General features: G+C 41.9%; 1 protein-coding gene across 1 annotated transcript in view; it reads right to left on the bottom strand.

Annotated features, from left to right (window-relative positions):
* Nucleotides 1-27,624, bottom strand: part of STAU1 (staufen double-stranded RNA binding protein 1) — an 88,013-nt gene extending 60,389 nt beyond the window's left edge. The window contains exons 1-2 of the mRNA XM_057312479.1: nucleotides 27,492-27,624; nucleotides 23,235-23,349 (exon numbers count right to left, since the gene is read on the bottom strand). The gene's annotated coding sequence lies outside the window, so the exon portion shown is untranslated. The remainder of the gene's footprint in view (nucleotides 1-23,234; nucleotides 23,350-27,491) is intronic.
* Nucleotides 27,625-27,645: the final 21 nt, after the last annotated feature.

Raw genomic sequence — 27,645 nt, 5'->3', positions numbered from 1 at the left:
TGAAACAACCTAGATGAATCTTAATTGCATCATTACAGGTGAAAAAAAACGAGACCCAAAAGGCTACAAAATATTTGCTTCCATTTATACGACATTCTGAAGAAGGCAAAATTATAGGGACAGACAACTAATCGGTGGTTGTGAGAGGTTGGGGGTGGGGGGGTAGTCGACTAAAATTCTACACCTAATGTTTAGATATTTAGGTGATTGAACTGTTCTTTATGTTACCAATGTGGTGGATATATGACTGCATTTTCCCAAACTGTTACAGAGTGAACTTTACTGCATGCAAACGTTTAAAAATCAGTAAAGATGTCCAAGGTTCTCAAGATGGAGTTAAAGACCGTGACAAATGAATCTCACTGGTGGGGATGCGGAAAAAAAGGAGCTGACCCTAATAAACTTTGGAAAGTGCTTTGACTGGCAACTGTAAAGCTAAAGGCAAAAAGAACTGCACACAATTGTCCTCTAGTTGGTGCGTTTCTCACAGGCATGAGAACTATAAAGTGCCATGAACTAAATGAAAATGAAATTACAACATAGCAAAACTCTTGGGGATGCAGTTAAGGCAATCTTTATAGGGAAATTTGTAGTATTAAAATGTTTGCATTGGAAAAGCAAAAAAAAAAGTCTCCATCAGTAGTAATCTAAGTCTCTTCCTTAAACTAGAAAAAGAAATTACATCCCAAATAAGCAGAATTACAGAAATGATAAAGATATGAACAGATATCAATAAAATGGAAAGTACTAACAATAGAGAAAATACATGAAAACAGAAGCTCATTCTTCTGAAGAAAAAAAAATCAACAAATTGATAAACTTCTATTCAGACTCATCAAGAAAAAAGAGCCAGAAAATTTATGGCAGGTACAGAATACACATGTTTGTTAATGAACAGACCACCCCTGGATTCCAAGGGTCCGAAATCAAGCATAAAAATGTGGTAACAGCATTTGCCTTTGAAGAGAAGGACCGAGTAGCTGGGGATAAGGTGGGGAAAAACTTTTTGCTGAAATACCTTTCAGTTTTCTTCTGAATCTACATATATAATCACCTATTCGAAAACAGGGGTACCTTCCCAGCTGGCTAAGTCGGTAGGGCATGCCACTCTTGATGTCAGAGTTGTGTTTGAGCCCCACGTTGGCCTAGAGTTTACTTAAAAATACAAAATCTTTAAAAAAAAAAAAAAAGTTAAAAAAAATAAAGTGTTGGGGCGCCTGGGTAGCGCAGTCGTTAAAGCGTCTGCCTTCGGCTCAGGGCGTGATCCTGGCGATCCGGGATCAAGTCCCACGTCGGGCTCCTCCGCTGGGAGCCTGCTTCTTCCTCTCCCACTCCCCCTGCTGTGTTCCCTCTCTCGCTGGCTGTCTCTCTGTCACATAAATAAATAAAATCTTAAAAAAAAAAAAAATAAATAAATAAAAAAAATAAAGTGTTTTATATTTCAAAGAAAACATCTTCATTTGAGGGCTGGTAGTTTTTATTTATTGTTCTATAAAGTTTTTAATTTAAGTAATTTCTGCACCCAATGTGGAGCTCAAACCCACAACCACGAGATCAAGAGTCATAGGCTCTTCCAACTGAGTCAGCGGGTGCCCTGAGGGCTGATGGCTTTTAAAAACATATTCATTCATTCATTCATTCATTCATTCATTCATTCAACATGTGATGTTTATTATTTCCATGAATTTTTATACTTACATTGCAAATGAAGTCTTCCTAAAACAATACTGCTTTGTGCGTCTTAAATTTTTTTTTTAAGATTTTATTTATTCATTTGAGAGAGATTGAGAGCATAAGCACAGGGTCTCGAGAGGCAGAGGGAGAGGGAGAAGCGGACCCCCACCAAGAAGGGAGCCCAATGCGGGGCTCGATCCCAGGATCCTGTGATCATGACCTGAGCCAAAGTTTTATGCTTAATCATCTGAGCCACCCAGGCACCCCTTAAAATGTTACATAAATGGTGCCATACTATTTGAATTCTTCTGTGCCTTGCTTTTTGCCCCTCAATGCTACATTTTTGGGTAGTTCATCTATATTTATAGATGTAGCTCTAGTCTGTTCATTTTCACTTCTGTATACCGTCACATGGGTGTATCCCCTTGTACTTACCCAGGCTTCTGTTGATGGACATTTAGGTTAGTGATATGTCTTGCTGTTGTAAGCACGGCCACTATCAGCATTCTTGCGTATCTCCTCATGCAGTCTGTAGATGTTACGTTTTCTATACTTGTAATTGACTGTTTCCCAAAATACCCAGTAAGGTACCCTTTTCTAAGAGCTATCTTACCTATTGATTTTCTTATATATCTATGAACTATAGATATAATTTATGATAACTTTATTCTAATGCTCACAGACCTCAGGGAAATGGGGGGAGAGTCATTTGATTTATTTATTCAATAGATACTTAGATATCTACTGAGCATTAATTATGTGCCACGCACTGAGAATACTGAGATGAACAAGTCAGACAGGCCCCTGCCCTCATGGAGATTACATAAAGAACACATCTCTGCTTTTTTCTACTGGTCTTTTTCTCTTACCGACTGTCCTAAAAAATCTTGATAGGATTTTGTACAGGGATGCTATGGGCTCCAGGGTGAAGTGAGGAGTGATTACGAGTTAGTTCTAGGTCAACAAGGTAGCTCCTATTGGCTTAGCTGACCTGGTTATCTCTCAAATCTAATACCAGGTAAGTCAGTTGGAAAAAGAAATTCCTCACGATATAAATTTAAATTGATCCTACAGGAGAATCCATTGCTTATCTCAAGGTTATTTGGAAACAGGAGGCTACGTTTTTGTATCACACTGGAGGCAGAAGGCTACAGGGAGTCATTTTCCCTGGAACGTTAGAAAGCTTTACGGTCATACGAAATAGCTTTTGGCTTCATGCAAATTACTTCTCATTAAGAGCAAAAGTGCTCTTGTTATATTCAAGTATTATCTACTCTCTAGATGATGTCTATGTTTTATTACGTAGTTTTAAAAATTAAGTTTCTTGGGGCGCCTGGGTGGCACAGTCAGTCAAGCATTTGACTCTCAGTTTCAGCTCAAGTCGTGGTCTCAGGCTTGTGGGATTGAGCCCCATGTCGGGGCTCCATGCTCAGCGGGGAGTCTGCTGGAGACTCTCTTTCCCCTCTTCCTCTTCCCCTCCCCTTGCTCTCTCTCTCTAAAATCAATAAATAAACCTTTTTAAAAAATTAAGTTTCTTAAAGTAATATGCACCCATAGTTTAAAAAGACAAATAGTTTTAAGAAGCTTATCACAAAAAAGAACACCCCCATCCACTCACTTTCAACTCTTTTCCTCAGGTAATCTTCCTTTATATTTCTCTTTTTTAAAAAGATTTTATTTATGCATTTGAGAGAGAGAGGGAGAGGATAGAGGGAGAGTGAGAGGGAGAAGCAGACTCCCCACTGAGCAGAGAGCCTGACACAGGGCTTGATCCCAGGTCCCCGAGACCATGACCCGAGCCAAAGGCAGACGCTTAACTGACTGAGCCACCCAGGCGCCCCTATATTTCTTTTTTTTAATAGTTTATTTATTACTTTTTAGTAATTTCTACACCCAACATGGGGCTCAAACTCACAACCCTGAGATCAAGAGCCGCGTGTTCTGACTGAGCCCGTCAAGCACTCCTCTTCCTCCATATTCTAAAGGACATGCCTATACCAATATTTCTTGATTCTTCCATTTAGATCTGTTGAATGCCTACCATAGAAGATGAGAAATAGTTCTCTTAGTCCTGTTCCCACCCACTCCAACACAATAATTTCTCCTTCTCAGTTGTTCCAGTATCTATCATAATCATTGATTCAGTCAATATTTAATATTTACATTATTAAGCCTCCGTAAGTAGTATTTACCGCTAAGCCATGTAAAGTATTATGATTATATTTCATTTCTTCTATAACTTCCGCCCACCCTGAAGTTATAAGTTGCCTTGGTGTTTCATTTTCTTGTGTCACAGGATACAGACAGGGAACTATTTCAGTCTCGTTTCAGCTCATGCTTCCCCATTCCAAAGCAAGTCTGCCTAGGCGGGACTTGTAAAAGAGGTGACTAAAAACTGGTTATAGCAGCTTTATTCATAATTGCCAAAACCTGGAAGCAACCAAGATATCCTTCAGTACGTGAATGGATAGATAAACTGTATTACATCCAGACAATGGACTACTATTCAGCACTAAAAAGAAATAAGCTATCAAGCCATGAAAACACATGGAGGAAACTAAAATGCACATTACTAAGTGAAAAAAGCCAATCTGAAAAGGCTACATACTGTGTGATTCCAGCTATATGACATTCTAAAAAGGCAAAACTATGGAGACAATTAAAGATCAGTGGTCCCCAGGGGTTTAGGTGGAGGCATGAATCAGCAGAGCACAGAGGACTTTTAGGGCAATGAAACTACTCTGCATGATACTATAATGGTGGACAGATGTCACCTTTGTCCAAACCCAAGAATGCACAACACCAACGGTGAGCCCTAATGTAAACTACGGACTTTGGATGATAATGATGTGTCCATGTAGGTTCATGGGCTGTGACAGATGTACCCACTGGTGAGGATGTTGATAGTGGAGTAGGCAGTGCATGTGTGGGGGGAGGAGGTGTACGAGAATTCTCTGTACCCTCTGCTCTATTCTAATTTTGAACCTAAATCTGCCTGAAAAATTAAGTCTATTAAATTAAAAAAATAAAAACTGGTTTTGTTACTTTGGGTCCCCTACCCATTCAAGAGCATGAAAGGACTATTGAAATTTCCCAAGATCAAACGAAATGTTTGGGGAGCACTGATGAGCTGTGGGTACCCTTCCACTGGTTTGTGGGAATGAGAAAAGGAAGGCCCTTCAGTCAGACCTGGCGAGCTGGATGTGTCTTCTGAAGCTCAGGAGACACGGTAGCTGGTGCCTGACTCGCACCTGAGAAGTATATGGCAGGGACCATGGCTGGCTAGCTCCTCTGATGGGGCAGAAAGAAGCAGAGGTGCTGTTTCAGGATGCTGGACGGTATCCTGAGGACCAGACTGGGCCGTGCTGGGGAAACACTAGCTTGGATCTGGTCTAAGAGGTTTTTCCTGAGGAGTGAGGTGACCCCAGTCAAAAGAGGCTGCATGCCTGGGGGCTGTGGCCAGAATTATAAGTGGTCATAAAATCAAGGGGTCTTCTAGTTGAGCAAGGCCCTACCCATAGAGCAGATCAGAGCTCAGGGCTCGGGGATGGAGGCGTGTCCTGGAAGAATCACACAAGTCAAAAGCACCCTGGAAGAGGAAGAGTCCATTGTGAACCCCTGCCAAGGTCAGAGAGTGTCATACTGCCTCTTCTTTCCTGTCTATACAGGCCTCTTCTATCCAGGAGGAACCAGAGACAGTCTCCTGGAGGAGGAGGATGCTGGAAGGCCTGGTGGGGATGTAAAGAAGCCCACCAGGCCTCGCTTTCTTATCTCAGATGGCCAGTCCAAAGCAGGTCTATGTGGCAGAGAGAGAGATTATTTAATTTTAAATAAATTTGGGAGTTTTGATTCGTATTAGAGTGAATCAAATGAAACTGCCAATATTCAACCATTTTTGACTTACACAAATGGCAACTTCATATGGTTCAGCTTAATGCATGAAATTTGACTTCTGAATTACTGAACCAAGGTTATTTGGAGGTTTTAAGTGACCAAGAGAATTTTATTACCTGAGAGTGACTAAAAAAGCCATGAGACTTGCCCTAGACTTCATTCAAGGGTATGGGGGAAGAACAATTTGAATATGCAAAGAATAAACTTTGCATCCAAGAATAAACTTCTTTTCTTCCTACACCCCAGAGTTCCCATCTGTTCAACAAATTGGCTACACTTCGTTTTCTGTGTATTTATCACCAATTCATCCACAAAATCTCTGACAGAAACTGAAATTTCCTTTCAGGAGATTCAAACACATCAGGTAATCTGTCAATCAATGTTCAAATTTTTTTTTTGCCTTGGAGACATTCCCCCATCTTGCAGTTTCTGTTCTTCTGCTCCGTTTGGGACTGACTCCTCTCCGGGACTGCTGGGCAGCTGTGGCAGTGGCACTTTCTCTTGCATCTTTCCTGGGCTGGATCTCCTGTTTCTTGGATTCCATGAGTTCCTTTTCATGGCTTTCTCCTTCATGCTCCACTCACTTTCTGAGAAAATGGCCAACAAGAGAAATTTTCGAGATCTTGCATATCTGGAAATGTCTTTATTCTATCTTCATGCCTCATGGATAACTTGGCTGGGTATAGAATTCTAGGTTAGGAATCACTGTGTCTTAGAACACAGAGTTTTTCTTTCTCATACCGGGGGGAAAATCTGTTTCTTAGTACTTTACGCTTAGATGGGAAACCAACTTTTTTATTACTCCCTCACTTCCTGTCTCTCCTCCTTTTTTTTAATGTTTATTTATTTAAGTAATCTCTACACCTAACGTGGGGCTCGAACTCATGACCCCAAGATTAAGAGTCAAATGCTCTTCCAACTGAGCCAGCCAGGTGCTCCCACCTTCTTCTTCATCTTCTCTGTCTCCTCTTTCTCCTTGATGGTGGTGGAGAAAAATTCTTTATCACTGGGTTTTCAAACTCCACAACTGTCAAAAAGTACAAAACTGTTTTCCTAACACAGGCTTGTCTTTACATAGCAGAAATTTGGCACTTACACTTTGTGCTGTGTTTGAATTACTCTATATAGTGAGAACGCACTTACAGAATCAGTTAAAATTTTTGCTGTATCTTGATAAGTGATTTCTCTATCATTCCTAATACTAAAACTCATCCACTTAATTTTTTCTTTTTATTATAGTTGAGATGAAATTCACATAAAATTAACCATTTTACAGTGAACAACCCAGTGGCATCTAGTACTTTCCCAGTGTTGAGCTACCACCACCTCTGTCCAGTTCCAAAGCATTTTCGTCATTCCAGAAGGAAACTTTGTATTCATTAAGCAGTTGCTCCCCATCCCCCCTCTCTCCCAAAACTCTGGCAGCCATCAATCTGCTTTCTGTTTCTATGGATTTATCTATTCTGGATATTTCATATAAATGGAATCATACAATATGTGACCTTTGACGTTTGACTTCATCCACTTCACATAATTTTGTCAAGGTTCACCCATATTGTAGCATGTATTAGTACTTCATTTCTTTTTATAGCCAAATAATATTCCATTGTATGGCTATATCGTAATTTGTTTATCTGCTTATCTGTTTATGGATGTTTGGGTTGTTTTCACCTTTGGTTATTTTGAACAGTGCTGCTATGAACATTCATGTACAAGAATTTGTTTTTAAATTCTCCAAGAAACTATTTTCAGTTCTTCTGGGTATATATTTAGGGGTTGAATTGCTCGGTCACACGGTTACTCTATGTTTACCTTTTTTAGGAACTGCCAAGCTATCTTCTATAGCTGAAACACTTTACAGTCCCACTGGTGATGTCCAAGTGTTCTAACTTCTCCATATCTTTGCTAACGATTGTTATTTTCCGTTTTTAAAATTACAGCTATCCTAGTGAGTGTAAAGTGGTATCTCATGGTTTTGATTTGCATTTCCCTAATAAATAATGATATCAAGCATCTTTTCATACAATGACTTTTTGGTCATTTGTACATCTTCTTTGGAGAATGTCTATTCAAGTCCTTTCCTCACTTTAAAATTGGGTTGTTTGTCTTTTAGTTTTGAATTGCAAGAGTTCTTTGTATTTTCTGGATATTCCCCATAATTTCTGAGGTCACCTGAATTTTCACTATTGTAAAAATCTGGTAATGTGTTGGGGCGCCTGGCTGGCATAGTGGTTAAGCGTCTGCCTTCAGCTCAGGGCGTGATCCCGGCATTATGGGATCGAGCCCCGCATCAGGCTCCTCTGCTATGAGCCTGCTTCTTCCTCTCCCACTCCCCCTGCTTGTGTTCCCTCTCTCGCTGGCTGTCTCTATCTCTGTCGGATAAATAAATATTTTTTTTAAAAAATCTGGTAATGTGAGTATTACACAATGTGGGAGAGACCATTTGTTGTCTAATGATATCCACTTTCCAATTTTTTTTATTGCAATAGAACCCCAACTTTATTTTTAGGGTAATTATGTGCCCATAAAAATGACTTTTCTAGTCCCCCTGTTTCTAGCCATGACCACATTAAGTTGAAGATGTCTATAAGACATCTAAGTGGGGATATTGGTTAGACATCTAGAAATTCAAGAACAGAGTTCAGGAGAGTAGGGACGCCTGGGTAGCGCAGTCATTGGGCGTCTGCCTTCGGCTCAGGGCATGATCCCGGCGTTCTGGGATCGAGTCCCACATCGGGCTCCTCTGCTGGGAGCCTGCTTCTCCCTCTCCCACTCCCCCTGCTTGTGTTCCCTCTCTCACTGGCTGTCTATCTCTGTCAAATAAATAAATAAATAATCTTTAAAAAAAAAGAAAAGGAGAGAGGTCATTCAGTTACGAACCTGTTGTTTCCTCCCCACTGCCTTTGTCCACCACATTTGAGCACCTGGCTAACATATTCTCCTCCATTCATCATCCTGGTGACCTCAACATTCATACAAACAGCCAATCCAAGATCCCGGTCATTCAGTTGTAGGACCTTCTCATTTCTAGTGACCTTCTCCTCCATCCTACTCCAATCATCCCTCCCCATGACCATATACTAGGTCTTGACATCAAAACTAAATATATCCGAAACATCATTCTACGTTCTGGCCACAACCCTTCCAACCTCCATATTTCATGACTCACGAAGACTATTCTTCTAGCTAATCAGGACTCCAATCTATTTACCCATCTAGTTTCTCCCCTTCCATCTGCCTTCTCCATCTTCCACGCCTTTCTATATTCAGCAAAAAGTTATTGTCCATCATTTCAAGAACCATTTGTATTTTGATTGTATGTGTCGATCAAAATTCCAGCTATCTGCTTTGTCAGTGTCTATACTGGAAAACTCATTCATCTTCCCAAAACAAAAACAATAACCCACCTACATCTGAACCAATCTTCTATTAAAACCAATCCTCATCTCCTCCTCTCCTTCATGTAAACCTTATACTGCCAATCATTCATTTTCCTTCTGAATATCTAGGCATTAGCCCTCAACTATATTCTTCCAATCTCTATTTAAACACTCTTAAGTCAGGGTGCCTGGGTGACACAGTCAGTTAAGTATCTGCCTTTGGCTCAGGTCATGATCCCAGGGTCCTGGGATCGAGTCCTGCATCAGGCTGCCTCATGCTCCCTCTTTCTCGCAAAAATAAATAAATAAAATCTTTAAAAATAAATAAATAAGAATTAACATTCTTAAGTCTTTCTTATCTAAAAAACAAAACCAAAACACACAAATCTCTTAGTCTCATTGCGTCTCCGGCCCCATCACATGTTCCTCCTTCCCTTCTCACAGCCAAGCTTATTTAAAGGTTTGCGAGTACTTTATTAAACACGTTGCTAAATCCAATGAACATGTTCAGATCTCTTGTTGCTGGATCTTTCACTAGCATATGACACGGCCCATCACTCCCTTCTAGAAATATTCTCTTTCTTGGGTATCTGGACACTACTCTCTTCTAGTTTCCATCCACTCCTTTTCTTTTTAAGGTCTCAAAACAAGATAGAAGAAAGTGTTTCACAAATCTGAGCGCTGTAATTAGTGTAGATCATTAATATTTTCTTGTTAATCATATAATGAGGAATGCATATGGAACAAAGTTAGAAGGCAGACTTGAAAAAGAAAGCGATGGTTTAATTGAAATGGTATGACACAAGTGTTATCTTTTGTCTTTTTTTTTTAAGATTTTTAAAATTTTTATTTATTTATTTGACAGAGAGAAACAGCCAGCGAGAGAGGGAACACAAGCAGGGGGAGTGGGAGAGGAAGAAGCAGGCTCCCAGCAGAGCAGAGAGCCCGATGCGGGGCTCGATCCCAGGATCCTGGGATCACACCCTGAGCCGAAGGCAGACGCTTAATGACTGAGCCACCCAGGCGCCCCAATCTTTGTCTTAAATTTTCTTTAGAGTCTAACAGTGTACTGTATGATATATTTTTATTTAGGTATAATTAACATGCATTCATGGTGTTTTAACAATAAATATAAATCAAGTATATTTTTTAGGAAAAAAATCAATTTATAATATCTGTTCTGAGAATGTATGTGTTGGAGATAGCATGGTAAAGTTGGTTGTAGCCACAGGAAGAAATGAGAATGAGGCTCTTCTTCTTCAAGGAAGTAGTTTATTGTACACATAGGTCTTAGAGGGGGGATAACCATGTGCCATGCAGAGCCACAGAGGAAGCACCAAGTATTGATGTCACCTGGTGGCAGAAGAGAGGAGAGAGGGGAACGTCTGGATTTAGGACTAGCTAGTTTGAATGATGTACATGGGCTCTAGGCTATAAGAGTGCTCTCTAGTTGCCTGGTACCTGGCTCTGGGATGATTTCAGGCAGGGGAAACACAGCTTGGTGGGTTCCAGTTAGAGGACCATTGGAGCTATAAACTAAGGATTGGTCGGCTTGCATATGAAAGATGTGCTCCCAGCTGAGCCCTCTGCTGTCTGTCTCTAAGAAGAAGAGAGTAGCCCTGGGAGGAGCAGGCTCTCCCCTACTGACAAGCTTTTTAAGATGTCAAAACATTGTAAAATATAGGATACGAAAAAAAAAAAAGATTAATGCCACATCTTCCAGGGAACTGCATTACGCTTTCAGATATTGACCCAATATTTTCATATCAAATATGGAAAGGAAGGATAATGCTTAGATACAAGGCAGGCAGATATTGCCTGAAGCAAGCATGTCACCTCACAGCTGCGGCCGCTGCATGCCTAGTTCAAAGACCATGCACAGTATTACTTAGATTAAATGTCCTCCATATTTGAAAGAACAGCATTACCCAAAGCAAACGAAGTATACCAGTGAGGCAGAAGCTTTTGCAGGGTGTGGGCATAAACTGCTTCTCAGAGGGACCAGCCGGCTTGACAAGTTTTTGTTTACAAACCCCAGGAGAATGCAAAAGGAAGTAATTGCTAGTGGGATGGGAGAAGGAACATCCCTTGGGTTTCACCAACATTTAGGAGAAAAGGGGGAGAATCGTACTGAGTTATCACTCAGAAAAAGGGCTGTCATGGTCAGGAGCTCAGGTTTTGGTTTCAAATGGACTTGGATTCAAATCCTCCACTGGCCACTCTTTGGCTTCTTTGGAAAAGTCAGTTAATGATAACAAATAACATTTATGAAGCACTAAGGATGTGTCGGGCACTGTTGCAAGTGTTTTACAGGTATTAATTAATTTAACCCCCACAACAATTTTATGCAGTAGGTACTATAATTTCTTTCATTTTATGGAAGCATAAACGGAGGCACAGAGTGGTTAAGTCAGTTACACAAGATTAACACACATTTATTAAGCGAAGGAGCTGTTTCCAGTAGGGCGAGCCATATGTCTCATGTCCTTCTAGTCAATACTTCTTCCTGCTTGAGTTAAGTAGAGTTTCTGAGCATTAAGTGATACAAGGTTTTTTTATGCATGTTCTCACATGTGCATAAAGAATTTTTTGTGTCAAATAAAAAAAAGGAGATTGTGAGGTGAAGAAAAGATGGTTAATTGAGAAACTATGAAACCTCACTGGAAATAGGTAAATGAATTTGGTTTGTTTTTAAGATTTTTTTTTAAAGATTTTATTTATTTATTTGACATAGAGAGAGAGCACAGCAGGGGGAGCAGCAGGCAGAGGGAAGAGGGAGAAGCAGGCTGGCTGAGCAGGGAGCCCAATGTGGGGCTGGACCCCAGGACCCTGGGATCATGACCTGAGCTGAAGGCAGACACTTAACCAACTGAGCCACCCAGGTGCCCCTAAAAATTCACCCTTTTAAAGTGTACAATTCAGCAGTTTTTGGTACAAGATTGTACAACCATCACGCCCCTATCTAATTCCAGAACAATATTACCATCCCCAAAACAAACCTATTAGCATTGCACTCTTTCCTCTCACCAGCCACTGGCAACCACTAATCTGCTTTCTGTCTCTATGTGTTTGCCTATTCTGGACCTTTTATACAAACAGAATCATAAAATATGTGGCTAGCTTCTTTCACGTAGCATAATGTTTTCCAGATCCCTCTATGTTATAGAGTGTGTCAGTACTTCATTTGTTTTTATTGGCGACTAATATTTCAGTATATGTAACATATATATACATATATATATAAAATACATATATATATAATACATATATATAACATATATATGTTATATATATTATATATACACCACATTTTTTTTATTCATTTATCAGGTGATAGACATTTGGGTTGTTTCTATTTTGGGCTATCATGAATAATGCTGCTACGAACATTCATGTATAAGTTTTTGTGTGGATGGGGCGCCTCGGTGGCTCAGTCAGTTCAACATCTGCCTTTGGCTCAGGTCATGATCCCAGGGTCCTGGGATTGAGCCCCACGTCAGGCTCCCTCCTCCCCGGGGAGCCTGCTTCTCCCTCTCCCACTCCCTCTGCTTGTGTTCCCTCTCTTGTTGTCTCTCTCTCTGTCAAATAAATAAAATCTTTAAAAAAAAAAAAAGTTTTTGTGTGGATATATGTTTTTAATTCTCTTGGACATATACCTAGAAGTGGAATCGTTGGGTCATCTGATAACTCTATGTTTTGTTTTAAGATTTTATTTACTTATTTGAGAGAGAGACAGTGAGAACAGCAAGCATGAGTGAGGGGAGGGGCAGAGGGAGAGGGACAAGCAGACTCCCACTGAGCAGGGATCTCAATGTGGGGCTGGATCCCAGGACCCTGGGATCATGACCTGAGCCGAAGTCAGACGCTTAACCAACTGAGCCACCCAGGTGCCCCTGATAACACCATGGGTTTAACTTTTCTGAGGAACTGCCAAACTGTTTCCAGAGTGGCTGTGCCATTTTCCATTCCCACCAACAGCGTACAAAGGCTTCAGTTTCTCCACACTCTTGCCAACAGTTGTTATTGTCTGTATCTTTTTTTATTACAGTTGAACAACTGAAGGGTTAGAGGCCCTGACCCTCCATGCAGTCAAAAATCTGCATATGGCTTTTGCCTCCCCCAGAACTTAACTATTTTATAGCCTACTGCTGACTGGAAGCCTCACTGATAACATAATCAATTAACACATGTTCTGTATGTGATATGTATTATATACCGCATTCTTACAGTAAAGTAAGCTAGAGAAAAGAAAACGTTATGAAGAAAATCATAAGAAAGAGAAAATAGGGGTGCCTGGCTGGCTTAGTCGGGAAAGCATGTGACTCTTGATCTTGGGGTCATGAGTTCAAGCCTCACGTTGGGCATAGAGCTTACAGTAAAAAAAAGAGAGAAAAAGAGAGAGAAGATACATTTATGGTACTTTACTGTATTTGTGGGGGAAAAATCCACGTGGGACACCTGGGTGGCTCAATCAGTTAAGCATCTGCCTTCGGCTCAGGTCATGATCCCAGGGTCCTGGAATCGAGTCCCACATCGGGCTCCCTGCTCAGCGGGGAGTATGCTTCTTCCCCAGTCATGTTCTCTCTCTCTCTCACATTTTCTCTCTCTATCTCAAATAATTAAATAATCTTTAAAATTAAAAAAGAAAAGAAAAGAAAAAAAAATCCATGTATAAGTGGACTCACGTAGTTCAAACCTGTGTTGTTCAAGGGTCAACCATACAGCCATCTTGGTGGGTGTGAAGTGATATTTCCTCATGGTTTTTATTTACATTTCCTTAATGATTAGTGATGTTGAGTATCTCTTTTCCCTCATCACCTCAAACAGGCTCTTTCTGGTCTTTCAAGTCTCAGAGTATAAACATCATCCCCTCACAGGGGCCTTTCCTAAGTCTTTCTACCCAACATTCACTGCAGCAGCTGTTAGCATCCTTCTATAAACGTTTCTAGTTCTTCCTCCTTTCTGCATGTCCGGTAAGACTGTGCTTTCCTGCCCCACTGACACTGGGTGTGGCTGTATGACTTAATTTGACCAATAAAAGATGAGCAGAAGTGACATGTGTCATTTCCGGGCAAACGATCTAACAAGCTGTTCTCTTGTTGCCATATCCCCCTCTCACTGCTTCAGTGAGTAATTACAATAAGCTGACTTCCCAGTCTGATGATCCTAATGTTGTTTTGATGAGTTTGGCAGTTCCTCAAAGATATAAACATAGAGTTAACATATGACCCAATAATTCCACTTGTAGTACCCAAGAAAATTAAAATATGTCCACCTGAAAATTTGTACATGTATGTTCATGGCAACATTATTCATAATAGCCAAAAAAAAAAAAAAAAAAAGGAAACAACCCAAATGCCCATCAACTGGTGAATGCACAAAATGTGGCATATCCATACAATGGAATATTACCTAGCCATATATGAAAGAATGGAGTCCTGTATGTGCTACGACATGCTAAGAGAAAGGAACTAATCACATATTGTAAAATTTCATTTATGTGAATTGTCCAGAGTAGGCAAATCCATAGAGATAAAAAGTAGATTAGTGGTTGTCTAGGGCTGGAGTGTGTGTGTGTGAAGATTGGGGATGAGAGCTAAAGAGTATGACGTTTCTCTTGGGCTTTCATTTAACGAAATTGTTCTAAAATTGATTTTGGTGATGTTGCTTTATATGGGTGAAAAATGTGGTATATGAATTATATCTCGATAAAGCTGTTTAAAAAATTGGGGTATTGGGGCGCCTGGGTGGCACAGCGGTTAAGCGTCTGCCTTCGGCTCAGGGCGTGATCCCGGCGTTGTGGGATCGAGCCCCACATCAGGCTCCTCCGCTATGAGCCTGCTTCTTCGTCTCCCACTCCCCCTGCTTGTGTTCCCTCTCTCGCTGGCTGTCTCTATCTCTGTCGAATAAATAAATAAAATCTTTAAAAAAAAATTGGGGTATTGATCTACTCATAAGGCTATTGTGAGAATTAAATACATTAATGTGTGAAAATCATAGAATAATCTTTAAAACATAAGTACTTAATAAGGTTTATATTGTTATTATTTCCTTGAGACATCGGATGCCTTTCAGTAAATCTTTCTTTTTTAAAATTTTTATTTATTTATTTATTTATTTATTTAAGATTTTATTTATTTGAGAGAGAGAGAGCATGAATGAAGGGGAGGGGCAGAGAGAAAGAGAGAGGCAGACAGGGAACCTGACACTGAGCAGGGAGCCCAAAGTGGAGCTCAATCCCAGGATCCTGGAATCATGACCTGAGCCAAAGGCAGAGGCTTAACCAACTGAACCACTCAGGCACCCTTTTATTTTATTTTATTTTATTTTATTTTATTTTATTTTATTTATTTATTTTTTGAAAGAGAGAGAGAGTGAGAAATAGAGTGAGCAAGCAGGAGAGGGGGGCGGGGGAGAGAGAGAATGAGAATCCCAAGCAGGTGCCATGCTCAGCACAGAGCCAGACTCGGGGCTTGATCCTACAACCTTGAGATCATGACCAGAGCTGAAATCAAGAGTCGGACACTCAACCCAGTGAGCCATCCAGGCGCCCCCTTTCAATACGTTTTTCTATGATCTAACTTCAACAGGTATGTTTCTTGCAATAAAATGATTTCTGACTAAGACCACCACCAAAAGCAAAACTACACTATGACTATAACTTGCTTTAAAAAAAAGATGAAGAAATCAAGGGGTAGAAACAAAAAATGAGGCAGGTATAGGGTCAATACAATGGGTCTGTATACATGCATACGTCTTATTTGAATTCACAGAAGGGACAATGGAACAATTAGGATTAGATGCAGTTAATGTGCCAAGAAAACCAAACCAAACAGGGCTTAAACAACACAGAAGATAATTTGGCTTCATTCATCAATGTAGTAGTGTAGGTCAGTAGTTCAAGACCTATATGACCTTTATGTTCCACAAAGATCTTGGTAATGCAGGCTCCTTCTAGCTCACTGATGCACCATCCCCATCCTCTGGGTCCAGGACAGCAGCCGGAGGGGCAGCCACTTTACCCAGTTCCTTCCCACTTTGGAGCCTTTGCTCTTGTTCTTTCTTCCTAGATATCTCGCTTAGTGGCTCTTTAGTTCTCAGCGTTAGAACACGGTCGCCTCTCCAGAGCTGACTTCCCTGACCACATGCCCCAGTCCCTCTTATCAACCTGCGGTCTTTCCTTCATCTGACTTACCACCTGTCTGTACTGGTTCCACCACTCACTAGGGGTGTGACCTTGAGCAAATTCCTTTATCTCCCAGTGCCTCATTTTCTTTGCCTGTAAAATGGGGATATAATAGCACCAACAGGAAGGTTACAGTTCAAATTCATGAGAATGGTTACCCCTGGGGAGGGAGAAGGGAAAGAGATGGCGATATCCCTCATGTCTGTCTTTGTTTCAGAACGCATGAAAATATTATGTTAGTAAACTGATCCTGAGTTGGTGCCACTGTTTAGAAGAATATTGCTCAACATTAATTATTAACATCCCCCTTGACTCTCTGAGAATAAAAATCAGTTGGAAACTACTTTGAATTGGGCAGGAAGTCTCAGTTCTCAGCTAAAGTTCTGGGGGTAATGTCAGACCGCCAAGGAGGAAAAGAAGTCTTGTTTCCAAGCTGATCTTTGTAGACTCTGATTTGGAGAGGAGATAAGAAACTGGGTGGGGATGGTGAGGAGGAAGGTGGGAATGAAAGTTCAGATGGATTTGCAGCCAATCTCCAAAGCGCTCAACATCTCTGACAGCCAAGGATCTCACAGGACTTGCTCATTCTTGGGCAAGTTTGTCAACGTTTCCACATCTATCCAGATCTTATCAACTGCAAATCATTTAGGGGAATTAAGATGTGAAGACAGCCTGGATTTGACACCATGTAATAAATATTTAACGAAGCAGCAGCCCATGCGGCAGCATTCACGGTGCAGGGAGATGCCCGGCACCCACGGAATGTGGTCAGATGATACCAGGACTGAGGCAGGAACACGTAAGTCAATGCCAAACATGCCTTGTGCCATGACCAGTCCAAACAGATCCCTGTGGCATTCTGGGGAGGACAAGATCTTATCTGCACGTGGAGAGAACCATGATCCGGTTGCTAAAGGCAGCTGCACTTCCAGGAAGTTTTATTTCCTCGGGAACATTGCGTAAGGCCTCCTTAGAGCAGAGGTATTTCTTTAAAAATTGCTTTCGTGCTGGTACATCGTTTTGCCACTTATTTCATTCATATTGTGCTTTCTCCTTTAGATTGAAAAGGGCGGCAATGCCTATTTCCCCTCTGATTATAAACATATGGTTAGTTTTTTTCAAATCAAGTATTAGGGAAAACTATAACGAAATAACTAAAAATCATCTGTAGTTTCACCTTCCAGATACAATTGTGGCTAGCATTTTAGAATATGTGCCTCTTGACTGTGACAGAAGTTTCCTGTTGCCCTCAATAGCTATTATCTACTTTTTCCTTAACAATAAAACTTTACATTTTTAGTTGAGCCTAGGGATGCTCAGAATAAGATCTACATTTGCCAGACTCTCTGCAGGTAGGAATGCCCACAGACAACTCAAGTCCTGGCCAATGAGTTGGAAGCAAAAGTCATCTATATGACCTCCTGGAAGTGTGATTAAGGGGAGCATATGAGGGGCGCCTGGGTGGCTCAGTCATTAAGCTTCTGCCTTCGGCTCAGGGCGTGATCCCAGCATTCTGGGATTGAACCCTGCATCGGGCTCCCTGCTCCGCTGGGAGCCTGCTTCTTCCTCTCCCACACCCCCTGCTTGTGTTCCCTCTCTCGCTGGCTGTCTCTCTGTCTGTCAAATAAATAAAGAAAATCTTTTAAGAAAAAGAGGGGGGGAGCATATGAGTTCTTACCCTCTCCCTTCCTTCACACTTGCTGGAATGAGGCCTGATGGCTGGAGCTTCGGCATCCATTTTGACCAGTGTAGTAGAAGCCCTGTAATGGTGATGTGGAGCAAAAGGATGAAAGGAATCTGGTCACTCTATCTGCCCTTTTATCAAAAGAGAAATCAACTTTGAATTCCTTTGATTCAGTCTACATTCACCAAGTTTGGCAGTAAATCTAATGTCAACTTTTTTAGGGGGCTCTTTCCCATCTCTTGGAATCATGCAAACAAAACAAAATAATAACAACAACCCAGCTTCCCATAATATAAGAAAATTGGGAAAGGCCCTTTAGCTTTCTGCTCAATGATTACTGCTGATTTGCTCAGAGACCAAGTCCAAAACCATGTCCCATCTGAGTTAGATGGCTGTACTCTAACAACCACTTCCTTTGCTCCAAGTCTGTCCAAGCATCCCCTGTCAAGAGACTTGCTGCTCCCCGGGGTGTGACAGAAGTGAGAGGGGTAGGTCTTGACCATTCGGAAACTCAACAATGAATATCTGTTACTCTTCATGGCTGCTCAACATTCTTGGACTCCTTCCCCGACCGGTGTTTGGGAACATCCCATCTCATCAATTCATGCCTCTCTAAGATTGAGACTAGATAATCGCTTTCTCAGAAGCTCTGCAGCTGGAGGACAGGCTCGTGATCTAGACTCCATCAGTCAGAAGCAACCGTGCTGGTCTTCCACAGGAGGCAGGGAACCAGACATGGAATCCACCCTCACCAGCCTGGCAGCAGAGACTCTCAGCTTGAGGCAGCAGTGGCCTCTGGTCTTGTGGTCAGAGGACAGATCATGATATCTGGAAGCAGCAGTAGCATCAATTGTGTCTCAACCAAAGGAGATCTGTGGAGCGATTTGACCACTGTTTCTGGACAGAGCCTTCAGGTCTGAAGATTATCTAACTATCTCATCCATTTAGACATATCTATAGATACATATATATATATATAGACAGAGAGAGACAGAGACAGAGGGAGGGTGAGAGAGGGAGAGACAGATCTATTATAAGGAACTGGCTCACACGATTATGGAGGTAGCAATCCAAAATCTGTAGAGCCAATGTTCCAGTTTGAGTCTGAAGGCTGGGAGTTGCTGTAGAATCAGGAAGAGTGGACGTTCCAGTTCAATGAAGCCCGTCAGACTGGAAGAATACTTTCTTACTTAGTGACGAGTCAGTCTTTTGTTCTATTCAGGCCTTCAACTGCTTGGAGGAGGCTCCCTCATGTTATGGAGGTCAATTTGCTTTACTCAGTCCATTGATTTAAATGTTAATCTCTGGGGCGCCTGTGTGGTTCTGTCAGTTAAGCGGCTGCCTTCAGCTCAGGTCATGATCCCGGTGTCCCGCGATCAAGTTCCACGTTGGGTTCCCCGGGCCTTGGGCTCCCTGCTCAGCGGGGAGTCTGCTTCTCCCTCTCCCCCTCCTCCTGCTCATGCTTGCACAGGCTCTCTCTTCAAAATAAATAAATAAAATCTTTAAAAAAATGTGAATCTCTCTCTCTCTCTTTTTAAAGATTTTATTTATTTATTTGAGAGAGAGCAAGAGAGTGTGAGCTGGGGGAGGGGCCAAGGGAGAGGGAGACGCAGACTCCCCACTGAGCAGCGGCCTGATCCCCGGGACCCTGGAATCATGACCTGAGCTGAAGGCAGACACCTAACTGACTGAGCCACCCAGTGCTCCATCTCTCTCAATCTCTTTTTTTAAAAGATTTTATTTTTAAGTAATCTCTACACCCAATGTGGGGTTTGAACTCATAATCCCAAGATCGAGAGTCGCACATTCCTCTAGCTGAGCCAGCCAGGTGCTCCTAAATGTTAATCTCATTTAAAAACCCTCTCAGAGAAACACCTAAGATGATATTTGACCAACATGTGGTCATCTTGTGGCCCAGTCGAGCTGATGTAAAATTCACCATCACACTGACCAATAGAGAATTCTGGAATGGATTTAGTTGTCTGTCTTCAACTTAAATAGCCTCCACACCTTTTCTGTGTTAGGGAATCTACCTCCCCACAGAGACATCAGGCCACATTCTTCTCACAAACTTGATGACAAATATCTCTATTGCTTTTGCCTCTGGGTCTCTTCAGTTTCACCTTCCCTGATGGGCTTGAAGCTTAGTTTCCCCCTCTTTCAGTTGGTGAGTCCACAGCAGCAAAAAGCACAAATCCGATTAGTTTTTTAATAACTCACCCATAAGATCCCATCTTACCATACATGTTTTATAATCTCCTTCCTTCTTTCTTCCTTCCTTCCTTCCTTCCTTCCTTCCTTCCTTCCTTCCTTCCTTTTTTAAGAAAGGGGCTTGAACTCATGACCCCAAGACCAAGACCCAAGCTGAGACTGAGTCAGACACTTAACTGACTAAGCCACCCAGGTGTCCTTATAATCTGCCTTTCGTTTTTTTCCCTAAGATTTACTTATTTATTTAGACAGTACAAGCCGGGGCGGGGGCGGGGCAGCACAGGGAGAGGGAGAGAGAGAATCTCCAGCAGACTCCTCATTGAGCATGAATCTTAGACTCACAACCCTGAGACCATGACCTGAGCCGAAATCAAGTCAGGCTTGTGGAGCTTCACGCGGGGCTCGATCTCACGACCCTGAGATCATGACTAGAGCTGAAATCAAGAGTCAGATGCTTAACTGACTGAGCCACCCAGATGCTCCACTATGTAAGTTATTTTAACAGCAAATTTAATGTAAAGAATTATTAGAGACACCTAATAGCCAGAGCATTTTGAGAAAGAACAAAGTTGCAGGCATCATACGTTCTGATTTTAAACTATTTTATAAACTATCTTACAACACTATGTTACAAAGTACGGTGTGACATAAAAACAGACACCTAGATAGATGGAACAGAATAGAGAGCCTAGAAATAAATCCACGCATATATGACCAATTAATGTATGACAAAGGAGCCAAGGATATACAATAGGGAATCAACAGTCTCTTCAATAAATAACGTTGGGAAAACAGGACGACCACATGGAGAAGAATGAAACGGGACCACTATCTCATGCCATACACAAATATTAACTCATAACGAATTAAAGACCTGAAAGTTTAAGACCTGAAACCATAAAACTCCTCAAAGGAAACCTGGGCAGGCAGTCAGCTCCTTGACATTGGTCTTAGTGACGATTTTTTGGATTTGACACTAAAAGCAAAGGCAACAAGCGCAAAGATAAGCAAATGGGACCACGCCAATTTAAAAAGCTTCTTCCTGGCAAGGGAAAACATTGACAAAATGAAAAGGCAACCGACTGAATGGGAGACTGTATTTGCAAATTCTATGTCTGATAAGCGGTTAATATCCAAAATACATAAAGAATTCATACAACTGAATAGTAAAACCCCCCACAAACAATCTGATTTAAAAATGGCAGAGGATTTGAAGAGGCATTCTTCCAAAGAAGACATACAGAGGCCAACAGGTACATGAAAAGGTGGTCGACATCACTAATCATGAGGGAAATGCAAATAAAAATCACAATGAGATATCACCTCACACCTGTTAGAATAGCTTTAATTAAAAAGACAAGAAATAATGAGTGTTGGGGAGGATGTGGAGAAAAGGGAACCCTTGTGCACTGTTGGCAGGAATGTAAATTGGCACAGCCACTGTGGAAAACAGTATGGATGTTTCTCAAAGAATTAAAAGTAGAACTACCATACAATCCAGCAATCCCACTTCTGGGTATTTATCCAAAGGAAGCAAAAATACTAACTTGAAGGGATATCTGTTCATATTCATAGCAGCATTGTTAACATAGCCAAGACAAGGAAGCAATCTAAGTGTCCACTGATGTATAAATGGATAAAAAATATGTGGGGTAGGGGCGCCTGGGTGGCTCAGTCGTTAAGCCTCTGCCTTCAGCTCAGGTAATGATCCCAGGGTCCTGGGATTGAGTTCGGCGGGAAGCCTGCTTCTCCCTCTCCCACTCCCCCTGCTTGTATTCCCTCTCTCATTGTCTCTCTGTCAAATAAATAAAATCTTTAAAAAAAAAAAAAAAAGAATATGTGGTGTATATATACACAGTGGAATATTATCCAGCCATAAAAAAGAAGGAAATCTTGTCATTTGCAACAACATGGATGGACCTTGAGGGCATTAGGCTAAGTGGAATGTCAGAGAAAGATAAATATTGTATGATCTCACTTATTTGTGAAATCTGCAAGAAAACCAAAACCAGGGGTGCCTGGGTGGCTCAGTCGTTAAGCATCTGCCTTTGGCTCAGGTCATGATCCCAGGGTCCTTGCGCCAGGCTCCCTGCTCAGTGGGGAGCCTGCTTCTCCCTCTCCCTCTGCCTGCCACTCCGCCTGCTTGTGCTCTTTCTCTCTGTCCAATACATAAATACAATCTTTAAAAAAAAAAAAAAAAAAGTATTTTCTTCACATGACAGAGACCTCAGTTTCTTACTGGCTGTTGCCAGGAGGCCTCACTCCTCATTACATGGGCCTTTGCAAAGGCTGCTAGAGTGTCCTCAACACACGGCAGCTGACTTCTCCCAGAGCATGTGGTTCAAGAAAGTACTAAGTGTAGCCACTAAGTTTTTTAGGAACTCCAACATTATCCCCACATTCTGTTGTTCAGAAGCGAGTCACTAAGTACAGCCTACACGCAAGGGGGGATTCAGCTCTACCTCTTGAAGGGAGGAAATCAAAGATTTTGTGAACATACTTTAAAAAGTACACATACCAGGTGTTAACGACATAAAAGGCAAGAAGGGACACTGAGTAGTAATTGCAGGGAGCAGCCATGAGTTGGGGGGACAATTGGAAGAGGCTGGAAACACCAAAACGAAGGGGTTTAGAGAAAGGGGCCAATGCAGCAGAGAGGCTCAACCCGCTGGGGTCTCTGAACCCAGAGGAAGTTCTCATGGGGCCGGGACTCCCACTGCGGTGGACAAGGCAGCGCCACTCAGCTGTTGCTGTGGGTTCGCTGAGCAGCTACAGTGAAGCTGGTGTTGCCAGTGTTAAAAAGAACAATAGAAACCTGCAAACTAGAACCAGCTGGAAACTGGAATGAAAGGTCATTTCTAGGAAGAATTACTGTTGGAGTAACACTTGCAGGAAATTTCAGCAAACAAGGAGCAGCTCCCTTCTACCTCCTCCAGCCCTCCAGTCTCACCCACGTGCCCCTGACTGGCAGATCCTAACAGGGAGGCAGAGTCCACCGACAGGTTTCCTGCTATTCCAAAGGACAGCATTCCTACGTAAGCGGAAATGTCTTAATGTGAAGGAACAATTGCTGTTAATTTATACGGAAAAATTGTTGAGTGTTCCAGACCCCCCAAAAAATAACCTTTGAGGTTCTTCTGATGCCTTACGACACATCTTGGCAATGGATGCACAAAATAAATCAAGATAAAGTACAGATACTCACCTACACAATTCAAAGCTACGGTGGTTTGATGCTGAGATGCTGAGTGTAGTTCCCAGGGAAGGAACTTGGTGGCGCCACTCTCGCTGCTGGGGCGCACTGCCTCTGTATCCACGGGCTGCAAAACAACGGTTGAGTGCTATTTTTGCTTTTCGTCTTTTTTTTTCCCCAAACGCAAACATCCTCTTCTGATTTCTTCCAGTTAGCGCAAACAGGTAACTAATGCAGGTCTCTCAGAAAAGCGAAGCGGTGTAACGTAAACTTTCAAAAAGTATGGGATACCTGTCTTCGTTTATGTAATAATGATACATACTCATTTAATAATAAGTGACATTAGCCAGTGCTTACTATGTGCCAAGCGCTGTTTTAAATCATGTAATCTAAAACTCTAAGGGGTAGGTGTTACTCTATTGCCATTTTACAGGTGAGAAAACGGATGCACAGGGAAGGTAATTTGCCAAAGTCATACCTACTAAGAGGTGAAGCCGGAATTTGAACCTAGAGAGCTAGTTCCACAGTCCGTGAGCTCAACCACTCAGTTAACCTGCCTTGATACCAAATGTCATCCTGCCAGGAGGTAGAATAAAATGTTGAGCGAAACCAGACCCAGTCTTGGTCCTCACGGAGCTGACGATCTAGTGGGAAAGACCACTTATCAAGTCACTACAAATGAAAGTAAAGTTGAAACTGTGTCTGGTGCTCCAAAGAATTGCACTGATCATGATAGACTTCTAGTTAAAAAAAAAAAAAAAAAAGAAAAGAAAAGAAAAAAGAGGGAATTTGACCTACATAGGGGTTGGAAGTGGGAATGGGGCCAGGGGAAGGAGGTTTGTCTGTATCCTAAAAAACAATGGAAGTAAAAAAATAATAATAAAAATTAAAAACAAAAAACAATGGAAGTCACTCAAGAATTTTCACCGAGGCAGGGGGGGAGGGAAAGGTGAACCAGACTGGACCCAGGGAAGCTGGTTATGAGGCTGCTCTCCAGGCAAGACATGGTGATGGTGGAGATAGGGAGAATTAGAGGGACCCGTGAAATGGCGGTAATACTGAGAGGATATGAAGAATGGGAGGTTGGAGAGGGGGTAGTAAAGGAGGGGGAGAAATCAAGTACCCATGGCTCCTTGAATGGTGTTGTCATCCACTGATTTGGGGAATGGGGGAAGGCCTGACTGGACCAACATTTAGGCAGTAGAGTAAGATAGATCTTGGACACTGATACGTTAATAGTTTCTGAAGGAGATGGAGGAGTGTTTTCAGACATACAACTTGATATGGCCGCACTATTTAAAGTATTTGTCACTAGCCACAGGTGGCTATTTAACTTAATTAAAATAAAAAGTGGAAAATTCGATCCACACGTTAATGGTTACCATATTGGACAGGACAGATATAAGACATTTTAACTGCTGCAGAAAGTTAAAATGGACACTGCTCTAACAATTGGCAGTATTTGATGCTTCGTCGTAAACAAAGTCTGTTCGTGTCCATTTTTGCTTTTAACCCAGTGTGAAGTTGTTGTCTTGGATTTCTATGAGTTCGAGGCAATGCTCTAAACACTGACATCTACCATGTGTTGTGCTGAGCTCTAAGACAGTTTGACTCAAAATACGGACTGCACCTGATGCCTGTTTGCAAACTGTTTATTACCTGCTCAGGACAATAAAGTACAGAATTGAGACTAAGATTTTAGGAAGTTTTCCAGCAAACTGGCATTGCTACAATATTTCATTGTATTTCACATAAGTACCAGTCTGCAGTCATTTGGAAATTGATTTATTTATAATTTTTTAATTTATTTTTAAAAGATTTTTAAGTAATCTCTACAACCAAGGTGGCGCTTGAACTCACAACCCCGAGATTAAGAGTCACCTGCTCTACCAACTAAGCCAGCCAGGAGACCCTGGATTGGAAATTTAAAATGTCGGTCCTTCATTATAGATGGTGAAATTGCAGCACTGCTCTATGGCACAAGAGTTGGACATGCTTCCTGCTCTCCAGACTCAGATAATGATGGGAGGGAGCCAGAGCTGACATAAGGTCTATCTGAACTGAGCAAAGAAGGGCATACAGGCCTGATATACATCTGAAAACGATTCAAAAACATGTAAAGACATTCGTTCACTTGTTTATTCACCTGGCATTCACTGAGTGCCTGCTATGTGCCAAGCACTATATACTAAGCACTTGGGATACAGCAGTGAACAAGACAGACAAAGCCCTCACCCTTCTGGAGCTCACAACTAGTAAGACAGACTATACACAAGTTCACTAAATTAACTAATAAAATGATCTCAAAGAGTGCTAAGTGCTAGGAGAGAAATAAGAGGGATGGGATAGGGCGTGATTGCAAGATGGGTGCTACTGGTTTATGGGGTGGTGAGGACTCTCTCTTTGAGCTGAAATCTGAGGATGGGCATGAGCCAGTCACGTACTGATTGAAGGGAACAGCATTCTGGGTAGTGGGAACAGTCAGCACAAAGGTCCTTAGGTGGGAATGAGATTGTCTTGTGTGGGTAATAAGAAGGCCAATGTAGCTGGAGTAGAGGAAACAAGGGGACAGTAGTAGTAGAAGCGGATGGGGTAGGCAAGAGCTAGACCATGTTGCTCAGTAGTCAGGATTTTATTCTAAGCTTATTGTAGTGTTCCAACAGAGGAGCAAGGCAATAGGATTTGAGTTTGTGAAAGATCTCTCTATTGTGTGGAGGATGGACTGAAGAGAGACAAGAGGAGAATCTGGGAGACCAATCTGCTGCTGCAGACATCCAGTTGAGAGAAGATGGTGACTTGAACGAGGTGGTGGGAGCAGAAGTGTAGAGAAGTGGACAGAAGATGAATCAGATCAAGTCTCTGCTGTCCATCACCTGAAACAAAGAATTTCACTTAGGATGACTGGATGAACTTCAGGAGGCCAAAGAGGCCCCTGTAACTGTATAAAAAACTTTGTGTCTATGTGCTTACGAGGGGTGGACCTTCCATTAGGATCCAGAGGTAAAGAAGTAACACTCAATAAAGTGACAGGTATTCTTCATTCACAAGACTCAGTGTCTGAGGCCAGGGTATGAAACTCACCACCATCAGAACCACCATTAAAAGACACCTGAAGCTACAACAACAACAACAACAAGGAGGAGGAAAACGGCAAGTGTTGGCAAGGATGTGGAGAAACCGGAAGACTTATACATTACTAGTGGGGATGTAAAATGTGTAGCGGCTGTGGAAAATAGTGTTTGGTGGTTCCTCAAAAAGCTAAACATTAGAATTATCATTTTACCTAGCAATTTCACTCTTAGCTATATACCCAAAAGAACTGAAAACAGAGAGTCAGATATATCCTTTTAAGTCACTATTCATTGCAGCAGTATGCACAATGGTCAAAAGCTGGGGGCAACCCAAGTGCCCCTCAGTGGACGAACGGATAAACCAAATGTGGTTTTGGTACAACCAGCACATCATTCAGCCTTAGGGAAGTTCTGACACAGCTACAGCATGGATGAGCCTTGAAAATACTAAGGGAAGTAAGCCAGACATGAAAGGATAAATATTGTAAAGTTCAACTTATATGAAATATCTGGGATAGGCAAATTCATAGATGAGAGGTTATCAGGACTGGGGAGAGAAGAACGGGGACCTACTGCTTAATAGTTATAGAGTTCATTTGTGCTCATGAAAAGAACTCTGTATGTAAATATACAGTAGTGATGGTTGCACAACATCGTGAATGCAATGAATGCCACTGAACCGTACACTTGAAAATGGTAAAAATCACATGCACACGGGAGCAAATAGCTACCAAGGATGGGTAGTCTGGGAGAACTACATGTTTGAGGTGATGTTTAGGGAAAGTTGCCTAAAGAAGATGATCGTGAGCTGCAGGTACGAGCCAAGATTTCCACACTAGGAAAGGAGAGGAAAAGTTACTGGTAAGCTCTGGGAGGTACTTTCCAGACTCTAGAGCAACTGCCTGGGTTGTAATCTTGGCTCGGTGGCCTTGGGAACTTTCCTCTGTCTCAGTCTCCCCGTACGTAAAATGTCCACAGTAATGGTACCTTCTGCTAGGGTTGCTATGAGGATTAAACTAGGTAATGCATGTAAAAGTACTTTAATCAGTTCTCCGGACACAGTAACTGCTATATAAGTGCTAACTATTCTTATTTTTGTTTATTTTTTTTTAATGAAAATAAATGTGCATTGCGGAAAAAATCTAAGAAGAAAATAAAAATCACATAGTTCTACTGCCCAGTAGCAATCCCTGCTAACCGTTTACTGCCATTTCTTCCGCAACTTTCCGTCCGTAAACACACGGGAACACAGCTCCGCCAGCGTACTTCCTCCGCACGTCGCACGCCGCACGCCGCGGCCGGCGCACCAAGACAAAGAAATTCACCCAAGCCCAGCGGGCTCTGGACTCCGT

This window comes from Ursus arctos, unplaced genomic scaffold (assembly GCF_023065955.2).
Source record: "Ursus arctos isolate Adak ecotype North America unplaced genomic scaffold, UrsArc2.0 scaffold_16, whole genome shotgun sequence".
In the NCBI taxonomy this organism is placed as follows: Eukaryota; Metazoa; Chordata; class Mammalia; order Carnivora; family Ursidae; genus Ursus; species Ursus arctos.
This window is presented reverse-complemented; position numbering and strand designations above follow the sequence as displayed.